The sequence below is a fragment of the Nomascus leucogenys genome, chromosome 8 (genome assembly GCF_006542625.1).
Source record: "Nomascus leucogenys isolate Asia chromosome 8, Asia_NLE_v1, whole genome shotgun sequence".
NCBI classification, from domain to species: Eukaryota; Metazoa; Chordata; class Mammalia; order Primates; family Hylobatidae; genus Nomascus; species Nomascus leucogenys.
In genome coordinates this window covers 52,283,853-52,305,313 of record NC_044388.1, presented here as the reverse complement: position 1 = coordinate 52,305,313, position 21,461 = coordinate 52,283,853, and positions in this window count along the sequence as shown.

Sequence of the window (21,461 nt, the reverse complement as noted above, 5' to 3'; positions counted from 1 at the left end):
TGCCTGTAATCCCAGCACTTTGGAAGGCCGAGATGGGCAAATCACTTGAGGTCAGGTAATTGGAGACCAGCCTGGTCAACGTGGTGAAACCCCATTCCTACTAATAATACAAAAATTAGCCGGGCATGGTGGCACGCACCTGTCGTCCCAGCTACTTGGGAGGCTGAGGTATGAGAATCTCTTGAACCCGGGAGGCAGAGTTTGCAGTGAGCCAAGATTTGCACCACTGCATTCCAGCCTGGTCGACAGAGTGAAACTGTGTCTCAAGAAAAAAACAAACACAACAACAAAAAACACAAAAAATGCAACTTTATGTTTATAAATGTAGTAAGGTAATTACTTTCCAAACAATATTTATTTTTTGGAGATAGAGTTTTGTTCTTGTTGCCCAGGCTGGAGTGCAATGGCGCGATCTTGGCTCACTGCAACCTCTGCCTCCTGGGTTCAAGTCATTCTCCTGCCTCACACCCCCGAGTAGCTGGGATTACAGGCATGTGCCACCATGCCTGGCTAATTTTTATATTATTAGTAGAGACAGGGGTTTCACCATGTTGGCCAGGCTGGTCTCGAACTCCTGACCTTAGGTGATCCACCTGCCTTGGCCTCCCAAAGTGCTGGGATTATAGGCGTGAGCCACCGCGCCCGGCCCCCAAACAATATTTCTCAACAATTTCACACATGTGAATTAACAATTAGCGGTCTTGCACGATGATACTTTTCTGGTTTTACAGTAAGGGAAAACAAGATGGAGTAAGGAATAAGTATTTCCCTCAATGCTGTAAGAAGGATCGAGTTCAAACACTGAAATATTTTTAGTCCTCTGGTCTTCGTATACAAAATAATTTAGTAAATAATTACTTCTTAGTGTAAGTAGCTAAACTTGTTGTTGTCTGTTTTTAAAACTCAGTTCTATTGACGTGTAATTTATATATATTAAAAGTATACTTTAGTGAGTTTTGACTTCTTTTGTTTTTGGAGTTATTATTTAGAGCAAAATTTGTTAAATGTGCAATAAAAATATATTTAAGAAGGACAGCTTGACTACACTGTGCAAGGTTAGCAGTTCCAAAAAGTCAATAACATCTCAACCATTCTGTCAAGCTAGGAGAAAGTCCAGTGTGACTGAATAGGAAGAAGTTTGAATTGAGAATGTCTGTAGTTTTGTTATGAATTAGGAGTTAGGGTATCCTGCTATGAAGTCACAGTACAACTGACTTTGCTTTTGAATCTCGCTGTCTTCATCCGGACGGGGATGGAGACTAAAAGAGGATTAGACTAAATGATCTCTCGGGTTCCTTGCAGCCCAAATGTGCTGTGGCTTCCAGTCCATGCTTTCAGAACAGTAACCCCGGCCACTCCCTCCTGGAATTCCTCCTCCCTGCCTCCCCTCCCATCCCTCCACACCCTCCTGCTTTCTCCTCCTCCTACTGCTCTTCCTTGACCTCCTTCCCAGCCATTTCTGAAATGTGGGAACAATGCAGGCTTTACCCCGGCCCTCTGATCCTGGCACTGCCCGCTCTTCATGGCGGTAGCAGCCCCCTGCCTGCTGGTAATGCCCGAGTCTGTGTCTCCACCCCAGCTTCCCCTCCCCCACTCCCGTGGCCCTAGGAAAACATCAGACAGCCTCAGGATATTTGTCCACCAGTGTCCATAGGCACGTCCGACTCCCCGCGCCCAGACAGACTCCTTTCCTTCTCCCTCCCACCCCACATACTGCTTCTCTCCCCATTTTCCTTGTTTAGGTGAAAAGCACCAGCACTCATTTGAATCTCAGAATAACTCCCGGGGGTGTGTTCTTCTTGCCACACGGAATCTTTATACTAGACATGAAACAACTAGGCCAGGTGTGGTGGCTCACGTCTGTAATCCAGCACTTTGGGAGGCCAAGGAGGGTGGATCACTTGAGGTCAGGAGTTCGAGAGCAGCCTGGCCACCATGGTGAAACCTCGTCTCTACAAAAATACAAAAACTAGCTGGGCATGGTGTCAGGCGCCTGTAATCCCAGCTACTCAGGAGGCTGAGGCAGGAGAATCACTTGAACCAGGGAGGTGGAGGTTGCAGTGAGCCGAGATCCCGCCATTGCACCAGTCTGGGCGACAGAGTGAGACTCTGTTAAAGAAAAAAAAAAAAAGGAAAGGAAAGAAGGAAAGAGAGAGACAGAAAGAGAGAAAAAAGGGAAAGAATGAGAAAGAAAGAAAGAAAAAGAAAGGAAAGAAAGAAAGAACGAACGAAAGAACAAAAGAAAGAGAAAGGAAGGAAGGAAGAGAGAGAAAGGAAGGAAGGAAGGTAGGTAGGTTAGGGAAGTGGAGGGGCATGTCTAAGCCACACAGCCCGCCAGTGGTGGAGACTGGATTTAAAATCAGGGGTGTCTGACTCCAAGGCTAGGGCCCTTGACCACTGCCCTACACCCCAGCATGTGCCCCAGCCGGGTCCCCAGTGCTGTCCTCAATGCCTCCCCCTCACCACTCACCGCCGCCCCATTGCCAGGACCCGAGACTCACAGGGCTCTCAGCTCAGCTTCCCTGAGGACCTCTACCCCTGGCTCCATTCACCCACCCTCATCCTCGCCTGGATACATCCATCTCCTAACCAGTCTCCCGTCCTCCTCTCTTCAAGCCACACTTTAAGTTGAGAAAAGGTGCTCTTCCTACAACATGGATCAAGCCATTCCCTTGCTTGAAACACTCCAGTGGCGGTCCACAGCTTCTGGGACAAGAGCCAGACTTTCACCCAGAGCAGCCCCATCTGCTTCTCTAGCCTTACAGCCGTCCTCGTTATTCTCAGATCCTGTATTTGCGAATTTGCCTCTTTGATAAAATGTGCTTGTAAGCCCCAAGTCAATGCTCACGGTTTTTTTGTGGTCATTTACACACATACACAGAGTGGCTAAAAACATGAGTTTCTTGACGTTGGTGCTCTTAGCTGAGGCTGAACAAGGCGACGCTCTGACTTGCCGCTCCAGAGCTCATAGTGTAAGCAAGCGTCCTTTCCGCTGTCTATTCAGTGACTCGTTTTCCATATTTGTGTGCTTTTTATTGGTAATTTTCTATCTCAAGCAGTCCCTGGGTAAACTGTTGAAGTGCTTTCTGTTTTTTGGGGGTTTTGTTTTGTTTTGAGATGGAGTCTTCCTCTGTCACCCAGGCTGGAGTACAGTGGCGTGATCTTGGCTCACTGCAACCTCCGCCTCCCAAGTTCAAGCAACTCTCCTCCTTCAGCCTCCTGAGTAGCGGGGACTATGGGTGCGTGCCACCATTCCCGGCTAATTTTTGTATTTTTAGTGGAGACGGGTTTTCACTATGTTGGCCAGGCTGGTCTCGAACTCCTGACCTCAGGTGATTCGCCCACCTCGGCCTCCCACAGTGCTGGGATTACAGGCATGAGCCATGGCCCTGAAGTGCTTTCTAGTGTCCCTAAGTGCAAGAGACTGTGATGTTATGGAGAAAATATTGTGTAGTAGATAAGATTTGTGTGGGCGTGAGTTACAGGGCTATTGGCTGTGAGTGCAATGTTAATGAATCAACAATATATGTTAAGCAAGGCATGTTCTGCTTCATGAAACAGAAACACACAAACAAGATTATGTTGATCGGTTAACGTTAATGTAACCAGAGACTCGAAGGAACCTAACCCTGTATTTCTCTTGGGAGCAATATTTTATTATTCGCTAGTTCAGTGTTTGCAATGACTTTACAGACCATAACAATGACTTTATAGACTACAGTGAGAATTGGCTGTATTTTCTCCTAGTCTGTGGCTTGTCTTTTCATTTTCTAAATGGTATTTTTTGAAGAGCAAAAGTTTTTAATTTTTTTGAAATCTACTTAATTTTTTCTGATTTAATGGCGTGTGCTTTCTATGCACTAAGAAATCTTTGCCTAATTCAATGAGGCCACAAAGACTTTCTTCTATGTTCTCTTGCAGAAGTTTTATAGTTTTAGCTCTTACCTTTAGGTCTATGATGCATTCTGAGTTATTATTTGCATATGACATGAGAGTCAAGGCTCTTATTTATTTTTGGCACTATTTGTTGCAAAGTCTATCATTTCCTCATTGAATTATTTGACCAAGTACCTTTGTAAAAAATAAATTGACTGTATATGTGAGATTCTATTTCTGGACTCTATATTTAGACAAAATGGAGATTGGCATTTCTATCCACACTATCTTGAAGTTTTGAAATCAGGTAGGATAAGTCCTTCAACTTTCTTTTTCAAAATTGCTTTTGCTATTCTTGGTCCTTTGCATTTCCATATAAATTTTAGAATCGGCTTATACATTTCTATTTAAATGTCTGCTGGGATTTTGGTTGAGATCGCACTGAACCTTTTGAGAGGCCATTTTTGAGGGAATTAACATCTTAATATTTAGTCTTAATTCAAGAATATGATATATCTTCAATTGCTTAAGTCTTCTGAAATATCTCTCAGGATTTTCTTGTAGTTTTTAGTATACGAGTCTTGCACACATCTTATTTAATATTTCACGGTTTTATTTCATTTCTTATTTATTTATTTATTTAGAGACAGAGTCTCGATCTGTCACCCAGGCTGGAGTGCAGTGGCACAAGCTTGGCTCACTGCAAACTCTGCCTCCCAGCTTCAAGCAATTCTCGTGCCTAAGCCTCCCGAGTAGCTGGGATTACATGCGCATGCCACCACGCCCAGCTAGTTTTTGTATTTTTGGTAGAGATGGGTTTTCACCATGTTGGCCAGGCTGGTCTCAAACCCCTGACCTCAAGTGATCCACTCACCTAGGCCTCCCAAAGTGCTGGGATTACATGTGTGAGACACTGCGCCTCACCCCTGGTTTTATATTTTTGATACAATTTTAAATTTCATTTTCATAATTGAGAATTAGTTTTTGTTTGAGTATCAGTACTCAGACATTATGAACAATCTGCACACAATTATTAATATAAATACTGAAACTCTAAAAAGCCTTGTAGCCATAATCCTTTCTGCAGTTATTCCAGGTACTTTCTAGCTTAAATTTTAAAGGCAATTTGTCCTTATGAGGATGTTAACAACAACCAATATCTTCTACTAGTAATAAGCTCTTAGATGGTAAATCGCACTAATTTACAATTTAGCACCATATACACTATATGCTCAAAAATCTCAATCCGGCTGGGCGCGCTGGCTCACGCCTGTAATCCCAGCACTTTGAGAGGCTGAGGCAGGCGGATCATCTGAGGTCGGGAGTTCGAGACGAGCTTGACCAACATGGAGAAACCCCATCTCTACTAAAAAAAATATAAAATTAGCCAGGCATGGTGGTGCATGCCTGTAATCTCAGCTACTCGCGACGCTGAGGCAGCAGAATCACTTGAATCCTGGAGGCAGAGGTTGCGGTGAACCGAGATTGTGCCATTGCACTCCAGCCTGGGCAACAAGAGCAAAACTCCATCTCAAAACAACAACAACAACAACAAAAATCTCAATTCTTCACAGCACATTAACAAAATTATTAGGACAAACTAGACTACCATAACCAAATATGTCACAGAGAGCACCCAGTTCTGCCAGGGAAGCCAAGATCAGGGAGCAGTTTTCTGCTCTACAAACAACAAACATGGAAAGAGAAGTTAAGGAATTTAAAATGTTTTCAACATTTAAATTCATGATTGTGACTCCAAATCGCCATTTCTTTTTTGTATTATAGGATACAAAAACTCTCCTCCCACCAACTTATGGAATTACTAATTTAACATCCAAACATTCAACACCTCCCTTATTTTAGCATCCCACTATTTTCTGGTTGTTGCAGAAAAACCACCAGCACTTAATTTTGCATCTTCAAAAAATGAGCATTTCCACTTATTTACATATGTTTTAAAAAAAGGATGATGTATAATTCCTTCTTTCCTAAAAAATGTATTTCTAGAATTCTAGAAGTTAACATTTATACAATAGCTGGAAACCGATTTCTCTGGATTCAAAAATACGGCAGACTGAAGTCAACAGACAAGACTTAGTACGGGATGTTGATCAGATTTGGCTTCCTTCTCTCTTTCATCTGAGGCTGGACTCTACTAGTTTTCAGTTTCTCTGTGTTTGTAGGTGAGTCTTCTGCAGTTTCTTGGTTGGCCACTTTGTTCTTTTGCTTCCATTTTGCCTTTTGTTCCTGCATTTTTTGTCTGAAGAGTTATCCTTTCTGGCAGCCTTTTGTGGCTTAACTTCCACTTTTGCAGGAACAGGTGTGTTTGACAGCCTTGTCCCACTCCCCTTGGGCCCATCTTCTGCTGCCCCCCCAGCTTCACTGACCTTCTCTTGGGCATCATGGGGTACTTTTGATGGGGAAGGAGGCTGCCTGGCTGTAGAGTGGGGGAGCCTTTATAAAGCAGGTGCTCCCTCACCCAAGCTGCGGGAACCTGCTGATTCTCTTTTTCCTTTTTCTTCTTTATTTTTTAGAAAAGTTTTCGGGGGCAGGCACGGTGGCTCATGGCTGTAATCCCAGCACTTTGGGAGGCTGAGGCAGGTGGATCACTTGGGGCCAGGAGTTTGAGACCAGCCTGGGTAACATGGTGAAACCCTGTCTCTACTAAAAATACAAAAATGAGCCGGGCATGGTGGCGCATGCCTATAATCCCAGCTACTCAGAAGGCTGAGGCAGGAGAATCACTTGACCGGGAGGCAGAGGTTACAGTGAGCTAAGATGGCGCCACTGCACTCCAGCCTGGGTGACAGAGTGAGACCCTGTCTCAAAAAAAAAAAAAAAGAAAAGAAAAAGAAAAGTTTTCAGTTCACAGCAAAATGGAGAGGAGGGAATGGAGATGGGCCGTACACCTACAGCCTCCACACAGGCACACCCTCCCCCACCATCAGTGCCTTGCACCATGTGATGCGTTTGCTACAATTGACGGCCCTCCGTTAACACATCATCATCATCATCATCATCATCATCACCATCATCATCATCCCCCCAAGTCCATAGTTCATGTTAGGGTTCACTCTGTATGTGGTACTTTCTATGGGTTTGGACAAATTTATAATGACACATTGGAAGGAAAAATTGTATTTTTCTATCTACACTCACAGAATCCTTCTGGCCATCAAATGTGTGGGTTTTTTGGAGAGTCCTACAACTCAGTTGACTTCAGACACTGTCTACTTAGAGCTGGTGTGGACCCCACAGGTTAAGTGCTCAGTCCCACAGGAATGCTCCCCTACTTCAGATGCCAGAGGCAAGTCCACACTGTCACCTGTGCTTCCAAGCTTCTGCCTGTAAATCAGAAGTGGCCTGTATCCCCTCCTCAAGTTTGAAAATTTGCTAGAAAAGCTCACAGAACTACTAGAGTACCTGTTTACTATAAAAGGACACAACAGCCAGATGGAGATGCACACAGTAGCACATGGGGAAAGGGTCAAGGAGTTTCCATGCCTTCTTCAGGTGAGCCCCCTCCACATGTTCACCCACTGAAAGCTCTCAGAACCCCATCCTTTTGACTTTTGATGAAGGCATCCATACACACACACATGCTCAAATCATTGGCCATTGGCGATGGACTCAACTCTCAGCCCCTCTCTACTCCCAGGACTGGTCACTGGGCTAAAAATTACAAACCTCTCATCGCCTGGCTGGTTCCCCTAGAGACCTGCCCCCATCCTGAGGCTATCCAAGGAGCCCCCAGCCACGAGTCACTTCATTAGTATACAAAAGACCTTGATCACTCTGGGATTCCAAGGGTTTAGGAGCTGTATGCCGGGAAATGGGGGCAGAGTAAATACAGTCGTTCAGTGCAGAGAATGTTTAGGTCAAGGCTGGGCATAGTGGCTCATGTCTGTAATCCCAACACTTTGGGAGGCCGAAGTGGGTGAACTGCTTGAGGCCAGGAGTTCAAGACCATCCTAGGCAACATGGTGAAACCTTATCTCTACAAAAAATACAAAAATTAGCTAGGTGTGGTAGTGAGCGCCTCTAGTCCCAGCTACTCAGGAGACTGAGGTAGGAGTATCACTTGAACCCCAAAGGCAGAGGTTGCAGTGAGCCAAGATGGCACCACTACACTCCAGCCTGGGCAACAGAGCAAGACACTGTCTCAAAAGAAAAGGACCACATATACCATAGTGATCCTGAGACAGCCAGGTGGGAGGGGGTCCCTGGAGAAACTCCAATCAGCCTGCCTGCTGCGCTGGAGCCACGCGAAGTTTGCGCCCTTTGCAGCAGGGAGGAGCCTGGCCCCTCCTCTTCCTGTGTGGAACCTGGGATTCAGGGATTCAAGCTGCAAGCGGGAAGTGAGCTAGCAGGGATTCTGGCCTAGCGAGAGTCCCTGTTTCCCTCTTTCCTTACTTTTCATCCAATAAAACCCTGTCTTACTCACCATTCAAATTGTTTGCAAGCCTGAATTTTTATGGCCGTGGGACAAAGAACCCCTGTCTTCAGCTGAACTAAGAAAAAGTCCTGCAACAATCCCGTAAGATTGTAATGGAGCTGAAAATTTTCTGTCATCTAGTGATGTTGTAGGTGTTGAAGCATCCAAGACCAACCCATTACCTTTTCTATGTTTGGATATGCAAATACTCGCCATTGTGTTATAACTGACTATAGTATTCAGCGCAGTAACATGCCGTGCATGTTATAGTAGGTAGCTAGCCAGGCATGAGTGGGGCAGGAGAGGGCTCCCTCCCTCCACCTACCAGGAATGTCAAGTGACCATCCGGTAATGGCCAGGCAGTTGTCACAATGCCTCTCTAAAAATAATAATTGGCAGCTGGAGCCAGGGAGAGGCAATTTCCTGATGGCCCACAATTGTCACACTAGAGTGATAATTGGTCACAGGCCCAGGGAGAGGCAACTTCACAACATATAAAAAATAGTTGAAATTGGTAATTGGCGGCTCAGGAATTCAGTGAGTAGGCTCAGGTATGCACATTAAGAGACAAAATGGCGGAGAAGGACCTTCCTGGGACATTCCACCAGGAAAGGGAAGGAAGCCTCAGGCAAGCATGCATACAACTCCAGTAAACACACTGCGCATGCTCACCTCCCAAGTATTAGCAGGCCTCCACACGTGCAGGCAGCCCACGCTAAGGGAGGAACCATGGAAAAGGGATGCAAGACCCTGGAAATACGCCAGCATATAAAACCCCAAGTCAAAAAGTCAAATGCCACACTTGACCTTCAAAGTGTCCGCTTGGATCTCTTCCAAGGGTACTTTCCTTTCTTTGCTACTCTAAAGCTTTTTAATAAACTTCCACTCCTGCTCTGAAACTTGCCTCGGTCTCTTTCTCTGCCTTATGCCCCTCAATTGAATTCTGTCTTCTGAGGAGGCAAGAATTGAGGTTGCTCCATATGGATTTGCCATCGGTAAATCAGATATTCGCCACCTCTAACATACAGGTTTGTAGCCTAGGAGCAATAGGCTCTACCATGTAGCTGTAAACCAAAAGTCAAATTCTAAGCAATCCCAGCCAATGGAATGGACTCCTCCTCCTGGCCAAGGGTGTTCTAAAGTAAATCTGAAACACTAGTTCAGGCCATGATGGGAAGCGGGAGTTGGACATGCCTCATTACACCTTTCTCCCTTTGGGATTCAGGTGCAGCTGGCCAGCATTAACATTAAAATAGAGACTTTGCAAATGACAAAACAGACTCTGTGGCAATAAGATACCAACACGACAGATAGCAGGCCCTGAAAGAAATCAAAGTATTTTACCCCAAAATATATTTCTTTGACATATTTTGAAATGGCCCTGAAAAGTTGTCTCTTGTAGGGGAAATCTATATTCTGTAAAGAATCCTCCTCCATTTCCAGGTCTTTTCCTGATCTGGGAGAGAATTAACTAAGAGTCTGGTATCTTTTTTTTTTTTTTTTTTTTTGAGATGGAGTTTTACTCTTGTTGCCCAGGCTGGAGAGCAATGGCATGATCTTGGCTCACTGCAATCTCCGCCTCCCGGGTTCAAGAGATTCTCCTGCCTCAGCCTCCCGAGAAGCTGGGATTACAGGCGTGCACCACCATACCCAGCTAGTTTTGTATTTTTAGTAGAGATGGGGTTTCACCATGTTGGTCAGGCTGGTCTTGAACTCCTGACATCAGGTGATCCGCCCACCTCAGCCTCCCCAATTGTTGGGATTACAGGTGTGAGCCACTGTGCCTGGCGAGTCAAGTATCTTTTTACGTCTGATAAAAAAAATTTGCAACCTATTCTCTCTGAAGTCTGCTACCTGGAGGTCTGGAGGCTTCATCTGCATAATAAGAACCTTGGTCCCCACAACCCCTTATCTTATCCCAGATACTCCCTTCTATGGATTCCAGGTCTTTAGATAAATTTTAGAAAATCTTTGAATCTACCTATGACCTGAAAGCCCACCTACTTTCAAGTTGTCCCCCACCTTTGAGTTGTCCCACCTTTCCAGACCAAAAAAATGTGTAACTCACAGGTATTGGTTGATGTCTCATGTCTCATTATGAAATGTATAAAACCAAGCTGTAGCCTGACGAGCTTGGGCACGTGCTCTCTCCTGGGGCTGTGTCACGCCATGGTCACTCACATTTGGCTCAGAATAAATCTCTTCAAATATTTTACATAATTTGACTCTTTTCCTTCACATAGCCTAGATGTGTAGTGGGCTATACCATCTAGGTTTGTGTGTATACATTCTATGATGTTTGAACAATGAAATTGCCTAACAACACATTTCTTGGAAGCTATCCCTGTCATTCAGTGATGTATGATTGTATATTTTTTTCTTATGTCACACATGTATCCACCATTATGGTATCATACAGATTAGTTTCACTTACCTAAAAATCCTATGTGTCTTCCCTCTCCTCTAACCCTGGGCAACCACTGATTATTTTACTGTGTCCATAGTTTTGCCTCTCACAGAAATCTCCTGTAGCAGAAATTGTACAGGATATAGCCTTTTCAAATTTGCTTATCTCACTTCTAATATGCATTTCAGTTTCCACCATGTCTTTTCATGGTTGCCAAGACCAGCTCAGTCTGGGGAGACCCTAACCCAGTGGTGCTAGAGGAATTAAAGACACACACACACAGAAATATAGAGGTGTGCAGTGGGAAATAAGGGGTCTCACAGCCTTCAGAGCTGAGACCCCTGAATAGAGATTTACCCATGTATTTATTGACAGCAAGCCAGTGATAAGCATTGTTTCTATAGATTATAGATTAACTAAAGTATTCCTTATGGGAAACGAAGGGATGGGCCGAAATAAAGGGATAGGTTTGGCTAGTTATCTGCAGGAGGAGCATGTCCTTAAGGCACAGATCGCTCATGCTATTGTTTGTGGTTTAAGAATGCTTTTAAGTGGTTTTCTGCCCTGGGTGGGCCAGGTGTTCCTTGCCCTCATTCTGGTAAACCCACAATCTTCCAGCGTGGGCGTCATGACCATCATGAACGTGCCACAGTGCTGCAGAGATTTTGTTTATGGGAAATTTTGGGGCCAGTTTTTGGCCAGATTTTGGGGGGCCTGTTCCCAACAATGGTTTGACAGCTCACTTCTTTTAGCAATGGATAATATTTCATTGCCTGGAAGTACCACAGTTTATTTATTAACTCATCTACTAAAAAACGTTTTGGTTGCCTCCAAGTTTTGGCAATTATAAAAGCTGCTATAAACATCCATGTGCAGGTTTTTATGTGGACCTAAGTTTTCAACTTCACTGAGTAAGTATCAAAGAACATGACTGCTTGTAAGAATGTTTAGTTTTATAAGAACCTGCCAAACGGCCTTCTAAGTGATTGTACTGTTTTGCATTCTCACCAGCAATGATTGAAAGTTCCTGTTGTGTCACATCCTCTCCAGCATTTGGTGATGTTAGAGTTTGCATTTTAGCTGTTCTAATAGGTGTATAGCAGTCTGTCATTGTTGAGTTTCCACTTGCTAATGACAGATGATGCTGAGCATCTTTTCATATGATTACTTTCCATCTCTATATCTTTTCTGGTGAGAAATATGTTCAGATTTGTTCCCAATTTTATAATTGGGTTAATTGTTTTCTTATTGTTGAGTCCTAATTATTTTTATTTGTTTTGCATATTTTGGGTAACAGTCATTTATCAGATAAGTGTTTTGCAAATTTTTCTCCAGAAAAAAATATGTACTTTTTTCTAATTTGGTCTTGAGGTCTCTCTCTGTAGAGTGGCTATAAACTCTAGCCCCACCCTAATGGGGCTCCAGCAGATTTGGTTGTGGATATTTGCAATGTGCCTTTTGGGGGATACTTCTTTATCCTGGCAGACAGCCTAATGCCAAAGTGTCTGATCTGTGAGCAGGTATCCTTCTCACACAATAAACCTGTTTATACTGGCAGACTCCCTTGGGACTCTGGTCTGAACTGTGTCCAGTTTATTCCTATGAACATAGCCACTGTCTAGGAGAGCCCTCATTAGGAAAGAAGTTAGGTTTGGGTGTGTTAATCAGGTGAGACACAGAGGAGGCAACTCAATAAAACACACGAAATACCAGGAACAATGTATTACTTACAGGTCTCAGAGAGAACAGGGCAGCATGTCTCACAGGGCCAGGGAAAAGGGGAAGCCATCCTGGACACACATACTCAGCCAGCATGTGGTGAGCAAGAGAGGTGTGGGGAGGGACTGGTGGGCCAGGCTTTCTTCAAGTCTAAGGTGTGAAACGGGCAGGTTTCTCATGGGGAGTTCAAATTGGTGGCTTCACAGCAGGCAGGCATGAATTCTGGAGTCCTGCTGTGACTGAGAGGTGGTCACTGTGGAATATCTGTGTTGTCCATGCAGAATGTGGGGGTCAGCGGAGTGCTTCAAGCAAGTTGTATCTAGCTGTCCCATAGGGAGGTGGTCACCAGAAGGCGGTTGTATGGGGCAGATATTTGGATCAAGCACCTTGAGGAACCGGCAGGAGGTGGAGAACTGGAAACCACATCAAAGGTGGTTGAGCCCTGCTTCTTGTATGAGAACATCCACTTATATTCAAAATGGATATTGAGGCAACATATAATGAAAGGAATTCACTGCACACTCTATTGCTGGTTTTCACATTTTCTTAACTGGCTGTCACAGAACCGAAGTTTTAATTTTAATGAAGTACAACTTATCAATATTTTCGTTCATGGATTGTGCTTTTGGTGTTGTATCTAAGAAGTCATTGAAGGAATCATGGTAATCTGGATTCTCTCTGATGTTACTTTTTGGGAGTTTTATAGTTTTTCATTTTACCATTAGGTCTCTGATCTATTTGGAGTTAGTTTTTGTGATGGGTGCAAAGACTATATATATATATAGCTATATATATAGTTGTATATAATTATATATATATAGTTATATATAGTTATATACTTATATATATAGTTATATACTTATATATATAGTTATATATATAATATATATATATATATATATAGTTATGGGGATATATATGCATGTGAACATCCAGTTTATAAACCGAAAACAAAATTCTAAGCCCCCAAACCATCTGAATGGACCCCTCGTCTGAGCAAGGGCATTCGAAAGGTAACCTGAAAAGCGAGTTCAAGTCATGATGGGAAGCGGAAGTCAGACATGCCTCATTACATCCTCCTCCCTCTTGAAATTACTAATAGAACAGATTCTTTAAGTCTGATGAGAAACACAATCTATTCTCTCTGAAGCCTGCTACCTGGAGGCTTCATCTGTGTGATAAAACCTTGGCTTCCACAACCGCTTATCTTAACCCCGACATTCCTAAGTCTTCAGACAATAACTTGACTCTTTCGACCAATTGCCAATCAGAAAATCTTTGAATCTACCTATGACCTGGAAGCCCTTCAGCTTCCCGTTGTCCTGTCTTTCTGGACTGAATCAGCGTACGTGTTATATGTATTTGATTGACGTCTCTTGTCTCATAAAATGTATAAAATCGGTTCTCCGCTGCTCTCTGAGCTTCACAAGGGCACCGAAGGACAACAACAAGAAGAAAGACGCCAAAAAGTTGGGCAAGAAAGACAAAGACCCAGTGAACAAATCCTGGGGCAAGGCCAAAATGAAGAAGTGATCCAAAGGCAAAGTTCGGGACAGGCTCAATAACTTAGTCTTGTTTGACTAAGCTACTTGTGACAAACTCTGTAAGGAAGTTCCCGACTATAAACTTACAGCTCCGGCTGTGGTCTCTAAGAGACTAAAGACTCGAGGTTCCCTGGCCAGAGCAGCCCTTCAGGAGCTCCTTAGTAAAGGACTTATCACACTGTTTCAAAGCACAGAGCTCAAGTAATTTACACCAGAAACACTAAGGGCGGAGATGGCCCAGCTGCTGAAGATGCACGGACAGGTCCAACCAACTGTACATTTGGAAAAATAAAACTTTATTAAATAAAAAAAAAAAATGTATAAAACTAAGCTGTACCCTGATCCCACCATGGGCACGTGTTCTCAAAATCTCCTGAGGGCTGTGCCGTGGGCCATCAGTCACTCATATTTGGCTCAGAATAAATCTCCTCAAATATTTACAGAGTTTGACTCTTTTGTGGACAAGTTGTTCCAGCTCTATTTGTTGAAAAGATGATCTTTGTTCCACTGAAATGTCTTTGTTCCTTTATTGAAGATCAGCTGACTATATTTATGTAAGTCTATTTCCAGGTTTTCTATTTTGTTCCATTGATCTTTTTCTCCGTTCTTTCACCAATACCACACTGCCTTCATTACCGTAGCTTTATAGTAAATCTTGGAGTTGGATCCAGTGGTCCTTTTAAATAATAGTTACCATGAGTTAATCTTGACTATGTAGCAGGCACATCCATGGGCGTGTATATTTATTATCTCATGAACACAGCGACTCGGCAAGGTAGCATTCGTTATGTCTGTTTTACAGATTAGGAGGTAGGCTAAGGGAGTTAATGTAATTTTTCCGAAGTCCTGAAGCTCGTCAGTGACGGAGCTTGGATTTGGAGTCTGTCCAGCCCTTTCCACCTTTTCTTACTGCCTTGGCCTCCCACCCACTCTCATCTGCTGACTCACTGCCTATGAGGTCGTGGCTTTTGGCTTCCAAACTAGAGATTGGCAAGCACTGAGGAATGTTATAGGTCCCGAAAGCAAAACATAGGACAGACAGATGCTTAGGAAATTACTAAATATCATTTCCTTATTTGCAAGTAAAAAATCTCCCTTTCCATTTGCCTACTTAAGGCAAACTGCTTTTGTTTATTTTTGAACAAAATTTTAGCCTCTAAGCTCTGCCAGAGACCTAGAGGGTCTGAAATTGTCTAAAGACCTATTATAGCAAGTGGAGAGCCTTTTCTCCAAAGTCCAGCTTCAGACCAAGGTGGCTTTTGCCACTCTGATTTGTGTTTGTCTCTCTGATTTGTGCATTTCCGGGCCCCTCTCCTAGAGTACAGCCTGCTCTCAAGCTAGGCTCTTCGGGCCTATGATTTTGACAACATTCTGGCAGGTCTCCATAGAAACACTCCTGCTCGGACATATTTTAATGGTAGGTGGAATAAGACAAATGACAGACTTAGTGTACAGCCTAGGACATAATAAGTGCTCACTAAACATTAGGCAACATTGTTAAGATTATGATTTTTGCTTGTCAGTCTCAAAATGTACTCCTTGTATATCCTTCACGATGCCTTGGTGTGACTGTGGAGATGCTGCTTCATTGTCCTGTTTTGTTCCATTCATATACTGCCACTTCCAACATTCTGTTTCAAGTCACATCGAAGTCAGCATTCATTTAGCTGACAGCCTATCACAGGGCATCTTTCTGCATAAAATGAACCAATTTATAGTCATTGCTGACAGCTGTTTTTGAAGGAAAGGCCATTTTCCTTGGTTGATTAGAGGAACAGTGATTAATTCAGCCTATCAGCCTGCAGCAGCAAATGCTAAAAAGGGCCTCGTTGTGTAAAGCCCCCCAAGTCTCTTAAAACCTACATTTTTGAATTTGTCAGAACTTCCTGAGCCCAGACTGGACCTCCAGAGGTCACTTAATGTACCCCTGGCCTCCTACACTATTTTTAAAGACCTCTAAAAAAAGACAGCTCCTGTTTCTCCTTGGCAGTGAGCCACCAGGGGAGGTGAATTTGGCAACATCTCTGCTTCGGGATTCTGTGGACATTAGAGCGGGGGCCCTGCCTCAAAAAGTGACTCACTAGTGCCTGAAAGGCGATAAAGTCTGGTGACACATCACAGGGAATGTTTAAAGTGCATAGGGAGAGACTGTTTTCTTTCCCCCTCCTTGCACCTAGCAGGGAGAGGAGTGTGCAGAAAGATGGAGCTGAGAGAGAAACTTGTTAGCATAACACCGAAGAAGGAGTTTTGCTGTGAGTAGCATTAGCATAGCAGGAGAACATCCCTAGCTCTCCTGCCGCTGCTCTGCCACAAGGAGAGAAAGGGAAAAGCAAATTCAGCAGGACCTCTAGGACTTTGCTGTAGATCTCCAGGTGGAGCCAGGACCCTCCAGGAGAACTGATGGCTAGAAAAGACTGCAAGTAATGTGGAGGAAGGAAGAAGAGAGAGTGAGAGCAGAAGAGAGGATTCTTGCAAACATTGATCTGTGTAGAGTGGATGTCAACTTGATGGGATAAGACCTGGGTTGACTTGGTATCTGGGTTCAGGTCAGCAAACTCTGAGGGCATTTCTTTCTACTAGCAGACAGATCTGCTCATTCTGTGACATTGTGGACAGTGCTCAATGGCTTCCAGGACATTCCTCTTACGTCTACTGGTTAAACTTAGACTGAAGCTTCTGAGCCATTGGGAGAGCAGGGACCTCCATGAACAGGAGATAATGGAGGTGTCTGAGGCCACTTCATGCCCTTTCTCGAGAGTGGCCTGCAGGTCTTTCAGCCACTGGCCACTGAAGTCCAGCTCCTGCCAGCCATGGATTTGGGCACTGGGCTCCAGTGTTCAGAAAGTTCTTGCCTTCAAGCACTTGTTTTCCTAGTGGACAACAGGAGTCAGAGACAGAGAGGGAGAGTGAAGATGCAGAAGACATATCCTTTCCATTGTGGCCCAGATAAGAATGTAGCCGGTGAGCTCGCTTCCTGTCACTCATTTTCCAGCTATTTGTTCCAGTCCAAGTTGTGCATATTCTTTCTGTTAGGTTCTTATGTTTGTCTTTAAGCTCACCCATCTTTTCTTCTTCCCTCATTTTTTCTTTATCAATCAAGAAGAATTCTGCCACTTTCCTTCCCTGGCTCCCTGCACAGCCAATCAATAATTTTGAATCCTTTCTATATCAATTTCTGCTGGCTATTCATTATTTGTGGAAACCATATTAACGGGTCCGTAAAAATCACAGCAATCCATTTGTTAAATTCATCATAAGAACAGGTTACATCTTTCTGGCCGAGTTTCACGGTTTGGTAATATCATACTTTGGTTTTAGAATTTATAAGGTGCATTCACCCATACTTTTCAAATATATTTTTTATTCATTGCCCTCTCGGAATTAGGCATTTTTGGGGATGCACATTTTACATATATGGAGACGATGGTTCAGAGAAATCAGCTTGTTCACAGTGGGGCCAGAGCTGGGACCTAGGGCTTCTGACTCCATGTCTCAGGTCATTCCTATCACACACACACTGAAGGAGTAAAGAGTTCCCTTGTCTGGAGAAGACATATCAGATTCATGTGGGTTAAACACGGAAATTCCAAACAGCTGTAGTTTTTGCAAAAATGGTTGAGCTATGGACTTTTAAAGTAGTTGGCCACCTGTGGTGGTGGGTGGAAGCGAGTTAGGGCAGGATTGTTGTGCTTGAGGGAGGATTCAGTGTCTGCACGACCACGGAGGGGGGTGCAGGGCGCCAGGTATCCCGGACTGTTGGCAAGAGTTATGCTTTGAATTTCCCAGAGAAGACACACTGCTGTGAAAGGAAGAAATCGTTGTTTTTTCTCCAACTGCTTAGCTGTTAAGAAGCAAGAAGCCTATCTCCAAGGCAGCAGCAGTCCTCAGAGAAAACAGTAGGACCCTTCCTTCAAACAAAGGAGAAAACTCCCACAACTCAAAGCAAGTGCCCCCTGGTCATTCTCTCAAACAGCTACAGGCTCCAAACAAAAGACAGCCTTCACAGGCTAGAGACGGGCTCTGCACTCAGGATTGGTGCTCGGGAGCACAGAGCTGGCTGGGCAGGGCCAGAGGCGACCACATTTTGCCACATGCAGAGCAAAGCAGTATCTATTACCGGTCAATGTAATAGGAGCTGGGAATGAGCAATTTCACACCTTTTTCTGAGATATTAAAAAGAAATACGCTGATGTGACTGGAAGTAATTTTCCAAAGCCTGTGGATGGAGTTGATGTCAGTAACTGGCTATGAGGTTGTTATTCACAGGACTGTTTGATCCCACTGAAGTAGGGGTGCTTAATAAGTAGCTCAGTGTGGCTCAGGAGTGAGGCCCAATACTGCATATAAACCACCATCCTGCAATTTATCCAGAGAGCGTGTGGGAGGTGAACCTTGAATCATTTGCTTGATGGATTTTTTCTTTCCTTGGAAACAGGAAAACGAATCTCAGTTTTCTCCCTAAGCCTTAGGCAGCAGGGCTCCTTGCAAGTCACCCTCCCTTCCTTGTCCCCAAAACAAAGATGCATACATGTTCCCCGAGCACTGCAAACACAGCCTTTCTTTCAGGGGCAGCTGGGTCCCTGGATCTGCTTTCCCTCCCCTGGGCTGGTCCCAGTGTAAATCATCAGATCTCCAGGTCCACTCGTCTGCACACAGGCTGCTTTGTAAGTGGGAGAAAGAATTCACAGAACTTTACATTAAATCCCCGTGGGAACCAGGTGAATAGGTGTGTGTTTGCACACAAGCCTATATACATGGCAAACCAATCCAAGAGATGGTGACCGATGGGTCCATAAAGACTCTGGCTGGCAATGCTGTCAGCTTCCTTCAGCTGAGCTTCAGTTAGTTACCCTGGCAGTCTCAAATGTCTCCTTGTGCCTGGAGACAACATAGGTCCTGGCCCTGAGGACTCCCAGGCTGGGTCGCCCGGCAGCTGCACCTGTTGTAGGCTGGGTAGGCCCCCTAAAATGCTTTGGGCAGCCCAAGAGTGTCTTCCTGAGTCACTTGGGAGCTGCCCCAGCAGCAGCCCAGTGAGAGATTCACAGCCCTGGTGGAGAGTGTAAGCCCTGGGCTGTCCCAAGCAATCCTTATGTCTGTGGGGCTGGTGCAGCCCCTTTGCGTCTCTCCTTGCAGCTAAGCAGAGCTCGGAGGCCAGGAAAAAAGACACCGGGTGTCTTTGGAAACAGCTGACCTGATTTTCAACATTCCCTTTGAGCATTTGCTAAAGGGGCACCATAGAAGGGCATTAAGGATGCCACCGTGGAAGGAAGCTGCAGATGACAGAAGCATGAGCACTGTTGGAAAATGAGAAAGCTGAGTTGGGACTGCGTGCTGTGGAGAGCCTGTACTGTTACCCTCCCCAGCCATCTGACTACCAGCAGCTTCAGCAGCGTCATCATTTGCATTCATTCATCTCTTTTCCTCACTCCCTCCCTCGATGAATCTCTTTGGGAATGATCTTCAAAAACTTTGGTTAGGTTTTCAAGGTGCTTTTGATTCACTGTATTTTTTTTTAAATAAGGCTTTTAATTGAGCACAACATTTATAGAGAAAAGCGCACACATCCCCAGGGGTCAGCCCAAAGAATTTTCAGAAAGTGAACACATGACGGTGGCAAGCACCCGGACTAGGAACCAGAACGCCGCCAGCGCCCCAGACGTGCCCTTTTAGTCCACTTCTAGTCACCATGCTCCCACGAGGGTGCTCACCCTACCCTCTGGTACTGGACATTGATTTTGCTTATTTGTGAACTTCACTTGGATGAACTCGTGCAACAGCGTGTCTGTGATGTTCATGCACGTTTCTGAACGTGAGATCACTGACGTGTGGGGTTGTATTCAAATCCGTAGTTTGCACTCAAAGAGCAGCAAGTGAAAGAAAATTACTTTGGAAAGGAATTTTCAAATCGAGTGTGAATGAGAGGGTCTTTGGGACTTTGGCCTTTGGAGTTGAGCTGACCTAAAGGTAGAAGGTGAACTAGGACCCTCTTAGCTCCCCACGCCACTCTGAAATGTGCTCCCAGGGCAATCCAGCTTCTGCTCTCTTTTACTACTACTTCATATAATGATAAAAATTACGTCAGGTTAAATATCAGTAATTGCTTAAGCGAGTTTGTATACTAAGCTGTGTAGTGACGCCTCACTGAAACACTGCTCACCTGAGACCGAGATTCACTGTGTTGACGAAAAGAGTTAAACTCTAACATATTTGAAGAGATTTATTCTGAGCCAAATATGAGTGACCGTGGCCTGTGACACAGCCCTCAGTAGTCCTGAGGACACGTGCCCAAGCTGGTTGAGGTACAGCTTGGTTTTATATATTTTAGGAAGGGATGAGACATCAATTAAATACATTTAAGAAATACATTGGTTTGGTTCAGAAAAGGCGGGAGAACTCAAAGTGGGGGGGGCTTCTAGGCTATAGGTAAATTTAAACATTTTCTGGTTGACAATTGGTAGAGTTTATTGGAATTAATGGAAAGGAATGTTCAGGTTAAGATAAAGGACTGTGGAGACCGAGTTTTATTGTTCAGAGGAATCTCTCAGATGGCTGACTTCAGAGAGAGAGCAGGTGGTAAAATGTTTCTTATAAGACCTAAAAGGGTGCCTGGCTCTTAGTTGGTTATCTCCTGGGTCTGGAAAGAAAGGAAGGAAAACAAAGGGGGAAGGAGATTCTCTATAGATTGTGGATTTTCCCCACAAGAGACTTTGCAGGACAATTTCAAGGTATGGCAAGGAAATGTATTTGGGGGTAAAACATTTTGATTTTCTTCCTTGTTATGCCAGAGTCAGATTGGAAAGTAAGACACTATATACAGGGTCAAATAAAACCCATCTGATGAGAATTTATGGTTTGTAGAGTATGACTCCCCAGACCCCTTAGATAGGAATTTGGGCAAGATAAAAAAAAATCAGATCTTAGTCCTCAAGTGTAAAGCAGGTCAATTGAGAATCCAAATCTGCAGGGTATAAGGTCAGACGCAGTCAACCGATGCATGAACCAAGAAGCATTTATAAAAGCCTCTGGTGCTTTTCCTTTGCTCACCTCTGTCCACAGGCTCTGAACTAATTCCTTCACTTTTTTTAAATTTGCGAATAAGATTACTGTATTACAGATTTGAAGATGCACCCAGTTATTTTATAAGCATTTTTTTTATGTAACACTAAGAAATTTAAAAAATGCTGAAGATGCAGTCTAGTAGGAGACCCTTCAGCTGAAATGCTGAAGTCATTCTTTGTGTGCAGGAAACAAGAAAAAAGTCTGCCATGCAGAAAGTCACTGAGAAACCTGCTGGCCTCCATGGTGGCACGTGGGGGAGGGAGGAGAAGAAAACTCCCGAAAGAATGTGGACCACAGAGCATGCTCTGATGGGTATGTTGGCTGACAAAGAACAGGGAACGCTGACAGTGAAAATCAAGAGCCTGCCCCGCCTCCCAGCGTGGACCTTGACCTGGGGCCAGACCAACGCCGCTTCACGGAA